We start from the raw sequence: 5,761 nt of genomic DNA on the forward strand, positions 1-5,761 counted from the left end.
GCAGCATGTATAACAATTTTATAAAGCTGTAAATTTAAATCTATGTTAAGAAAGACGTACATGGATATGCTAACAGTGGTTACTTCTGAGTTGGTGGGACGTTTGGGTGTATTTGCAAATCACAAAGACTCATCTTTAAAGAGCTCTGAGAGGGAGGCCAAAGCACTCAGGCAGGACTAGGGGGTCATCATGAAGCCCACCATGGTTGCTCTGTTTGTCCCCAAGTAGATATTGCAGCTACACTCTCTCCCATCCCTGCCCCGAGGTCACTGAGGTGGTATCTTCCCAGCCCACATGTAAGATCAGCGTGTAGACATTTGGGGGGAGATGAGCAGGAGGCAGCCATCTCTTATGTGTGAAAGGTGTCTCTGTCCATTCCTCCCCATTCCTGGAGATGAAGGTCTCCGTGAGAGGGTATGTAGAGCATTAACTGTCCTTTCCTTATCTGCATGCTTTCACAGAAAGGTCCTCAATCTCCAGAACCAATTAATATATTACTTTACATGGGCAAAGGGACTCTGCAGATGTGGTTAAGGACTCTGAGATGGGGAGATTATCCTGGAAGATCCAGGTGAGCCCAAAGTAATCATGAGGGTCCTCCCAAGAGGAGGCAGGAGGATCAGAGTCAGCAGTATGTGATGTGACCATGGAAGCAAGAGGATGGAGTGTTGGAGGAAGGGGCCATGAGCCAAGGGATGCTGGCAGCCTTTAGGAGCTGAAAAAGGCGAGGAAATAGATTCTCCCTTAGAGCTTCCAGGAGGAACCAGCTGTGCCAGTCCATTTTTAACATCTGATGTCCAGAACTGTCAGAGAGTAAATCTGTGTTATTTTAAGCCACTGAGTTTGTGGTAATTTGCTGCAGCAGCAACAGGAAGCCAATGGAGCCTCTAGCACCTCCAGGACTCTCCCAACAATATCTTCTTGTTATGGCTAAGCTAGCTCAAGGAAGGTGCCTGTCATTTGCTACAAAAACAATCATTTTGAAACAATGAATATCACATCAACAGGCTGGGCCTGTCTTCCCCTCACACTGTTGGTTCCTTCTTTTTATCTTCTCTATTCCATTCCATAGCACCTTCTAGATGTTGGGTCACAGTCATTGTTTGTTGTTTGGTTGAGAACTAAAGGGGTAGGGTGGGAGGAGGAAGGTTTATTTTTAAAAGTCACACATACACACAATTTCAGTTTCTGAGAAGCTGTGAATTTCAGTTTTTCCCACAGGAACCCACCCAGAAAGTATTCAAATTAGCAACTCTCTCTCTCTTTTTTTATTGTGGCAAAATATATATAACATAAAAATTTACCATTTTAACCATTTTTAAGTGTACAGCTCATTGGCATTAAGTTCATTCACATTATTGTACATCCATCACCATCATCCCTCTCTAGGACTTTTTCGTCTTCCCAAACTGAAAGTCTGTACCCATTAAACACTGAACCTCCCATTCCCCTCCCGCCAGACACTGGCAGCAACTGTTTCTTGAAAAAGACTAAAGCCTTTTCAAAACCTTCAAAAGCCAACCTTTAATCTCCTGGCAAGTACATGGGATGGTCAGTCTCCTGAGCTATATCATTGAACTGTTATAGAACAAAACAATAAAGAAATCTTAAAAGCAAGCTTTCTCACACCCACGAGGACCATGACACAGAGGCGAGGTCTCCACCAGAGGACAGAGGGCAAATGAAGGGGAACCAGGTCACCTCTGTTGTTCACCCTGAAAATAGACCCCTTTACATCTCAGTGCTGGAGAACTGGGCTTTTCTGGGGCAGAGGATTACTCAGTTTAGTGCCAAAGGATAATTTTCAATGAAAGGTAAAATCATGAATCTCATGCAGATATAAAAATAAATACCCATTAAAGATTTTCTCCTACTCATTAATGAAAGAGGGAGCCAGCCAGATGTTATAATAGGTTTAAAGACAATCTAAAGGACACATTTACAGATCAGGAATATTGAAGTGGATGTACAAATGTAAGCAGAACTGGATTTTCCATGAAGTGGGTGGAGTGGGGAGGAAAGTCAACTCAACCTCTATAGGATAGGAATGAATTTCTATATTTGTAGACAGGAATCATTTCTGCATTGATATGCAGGAATCATTTATCCACATTTTACTAGAGCTGGAAAACCCAGAGAAATGTCCTCTAGAGTTTACACAATGCATAGTTTTCCACTGGGGGAAAAATGTTTTTCTGCATGAGGGATGTCAGGGCTGAGGCTAAGGATTTAGAAAGAAAAAAAGCAGGCTAATGGAGTTTCTGAGAGAGGAGGAGCATCAGGACCATAGTAGTTTGTAGACCAACAAGAAGTAGATATCAGAGCTTCAATTATTAAATTGTTACCCACTGCCTAGGTCCCTGCTGAATTTTGTGGTGAAACTTCTGTGAAAGACCTGAGGGCTTGCTTCAGGGACAGCCAAGAAGGAGAAGCCTCGAAATAAGGCTGGACCCCAGAGCCTTGGTGGGCAGGAGGCCCAGAGTGTTTGAAATGAAGGCAAAGCTGCAGGGGAATGGCACTTGGGCCACTCAGGCAGCTTGACCAAGGCTGGACCACTGGGACCAGGTGCTGCTTTGGAGGCCCTGCCCCCAGGGAGCCCCTGAGGGCTGGGCCTGAACAGAGGGATGTACATTATACAACTGGATCTAGAAAGGGCAGGGTTTCCTCAAAGGAGCCCCATGGATTTCCCGAAGGAGGGATTGCAGACCCTAGAAGGGAATTCTTGCTTGAGGGCATGGGACATTTTGGAGCCCCAATGAACACAACTCTGCCTGTGACCTCTTCCCTGCACCCCCAAAGCCGAGTGAGGAAGCAATTCAGTACCCGCTGAGCTGAAGATATTCTTATAAAGTTGAAGCCTGGTTGGTGCAGCTAAACTCTGCTTCTACCTCCTTCCAACTTCTTTGCAATTCTCAGTGGAGATGATAAATTGCTGAAAGTGTGGAAATATTCTCACTTTTTATCACCAGAGGGCGTCCTTCAACCTCACATTGGCTAATTCTTAAACCAAACAAGAGGCTCTCACATCTACAAAGGAGCCTGGCAGAATCTAATCTTCCCTGCTCCCTCAGGGGATGCACCAAAACCATGGGAATTTTAAGTCTCTGAACGGAGGGGAGGAGCAAAGGAAAGCAAATACTGCCTGGGGAGCTGAGAACCCAGTCAGGGAAAGGAGATCCTAATCAGAATTCTCTTTCTCTGACCTTCCTCACAAAACACCGCTCTTATTCTTTTTATTGTTTCACTTCGCTTTGTACAAAGATTGAAATTCTAACCATAAAAAACTCAATGGTTCGACAACAAAAAAATCAAACAACTCGATTAAAAAATGAAGAAAAAACATGAATGGACATTGCCCTAAAAAAGATACACAAATGGTTAACAGTACATGAAAAGATGCACAACTTTGGTAATCATTTAGGGAAATGCAAATCAGGAAAAGTGAGTAAAATGGTGGTTGCCAGAGGCTAAGGGGAGGGGAGAAAATCCACTGGAAAAATCAGAGTCATACTTCATACATTACACTTAATTTTAAACAGAGACGATCACAAAAGGATTACAGTAATAAACATTTTAGAGAAAAATGGAGTGGGGTAAGGGAGATTGGAGTAACAGAGAATAAGAATGAGCTGTATTCCAGGCATAGGGAACAACTAACTATGCTACATATTTGAAAGACAAAAGACAAATTGTGAAAAACATCTGCACTACACACCAAGAAAAGAGTTATTTTCCTTAATGTATAAAAAAACTTTTATAAATCAAAATGCCCAAACCAATAGGGGAAAAATGGGCAAAGGACACATGAATTTCTTCTTTTTAAAATTCAAATGGCCAATAAACTTAGAAAGATACTTAGCCTCATCAGTAACCAGGGAAATGCAAATTAAAATGAGATATATATTCTTACAAGTGTTGGTCAAGATTAAAAAGACTACACAATGATTATATATCTATATCTATATCTATATACATATATATATGCCTTATGATAAATCGTTCACCTGAAACTTACTGGATTTTTTAAACCAATGTTGCCATAATAAAAAAACTTTTTAAAAAAGATTAAGAAGGCTGCTTGCTGCTTTTTAATATTCAGTCTCCAATCTATGTCACTTCCTCAGAGAGGCTTTGACTTTATCTACAATAATATCCCTTGATGAAAAATTACCAAGCATTCAATGATTCCAGAAACTATAACTCATAATGGAGAGAAAGATCAATCGATGGAAATGAACCCAGAAATGGCAGAGATGACAGAATTAGTGGACAAAAGCATAAGCAGAGACATAGAAGATATATATGAACCAAATCAAACTTTTAAAGATTAAAAAAAATACACTGAATGAAATTTACAGCAGATTAGACACTACAAATATCAGTGAACTTGATACAGTAAGAGAAATTATAATGAAATGTGGAGGGAAAAAACAAATGAATATTGAGTGTGGGAGAACTTCGAGGCATCCCACAAGTATACATGTAACCGGAGGCCTAAAAGGGGGAGGTATAGAAAAAAAATCAACAAAAACTATAAACCCACAGATCTAAGAAGCTCTAAGAATCAAAGCACAAGAAACATCAAGAAAACTACACCAAGGTATATCATAATCAAACTACTTAAAAGTAGCAATAAAGAGAAAATATACATGAATAGAAGGAAGGAATTTCTATAAGTGAAGATAAGCTAACATAGTAATGCAGATTCCACGCATTACTATGTTAGCTTATGAACGAATGTCTTTAATTTTCAGTTCGTAGTCATGAAAAACAGTTGTCTGGAATACAATGTTGCTTTAGGCCCAGGCTAAAGGAAATTTTGCCCATTTTTAACATTCTGACAGTTTGAGGAGTAAGGTATGCAAAGCATTTCCTCTGGGATGGCAGTTCTGACTCCATTTTAAAGGGATCCACTTACATATTTTTCATGTAGTCAGTGTGATCCAGAAGATAGTGGAGCAGCATTTTTAAAGAATTAAAAGGGGGAAAAAAAAATCAATCTAGGATTTAATACCCAGTGAAAGTATCTTCCCAAAAAACTCCACGAAAACAAACAAACAAACAAATCCCCCACCAAACCTGAGACATGCTCACTTAGACAATATATTATTAGCTGAACCAAACAGTTAAAGTCCTTCAGTAAGAAAAACAATACCAGATAAATTCTGGATCTATAAAAAGGCATGAAAAACCTGGAAATGATAAATATGTAGATAAACATAAAAGATTTTTGAAATTAAAAAAAAATCTTCTCAACTTTAAAAAGGGCATTTATGAAAAACCTGCAGCCAACTCCAGACTGAATACTTTAGCCCTGTAATCAGGATTGAAGCAACAATGTCTGCTTTTACCACTCAGATTGGGCGCTGTACTGGAAGTTTTACTCAGCATAATAAAATAGAGAAAGAAAGAAAGGAGTCCAGACTGGAAAGAAAAAAGTAAAACTATATTTAGTTATGGGGGATATGATATGTTATGTGGAAAATTCTGTAGAATGACCAAAAACAGTACTAAAATTAAGAAGTGAATTTAATAATGTTGCAGGATATAACACAAAACTACACTGTATTTCTATATACTAGCAGTGATCAATCAGATATTGAAAATTTAAAAAATACCATTTACAATAACATAAAGATATCAAATACTTAGTGAGATATCCAACAAAGACGTCCAAGACCTGCATGGTGAAAACTACAGAGCTGGGAAACATGGCGGAGTGAGAGATGTCCTCAGATCTCTCCCCTTGAAACAACAATAA

The sequence above is a fragment of the Rousettus aegyptiacus genome, unplaced genomic scaffold, assembly GCF_014176215.1.
Source record: "Rousettus aegyptiacus isolate mRouAeg1 unplaced genomic scaffold, mRouAeg1.p scaffold_m13_p_6, whole genome shotgun sequence".
NCBI lineage: Eukaryota > Metazoa > Chordata > Mammalia > Chiroptera > Pteropodidae > Rousettus > Rousettus aegyptiacus.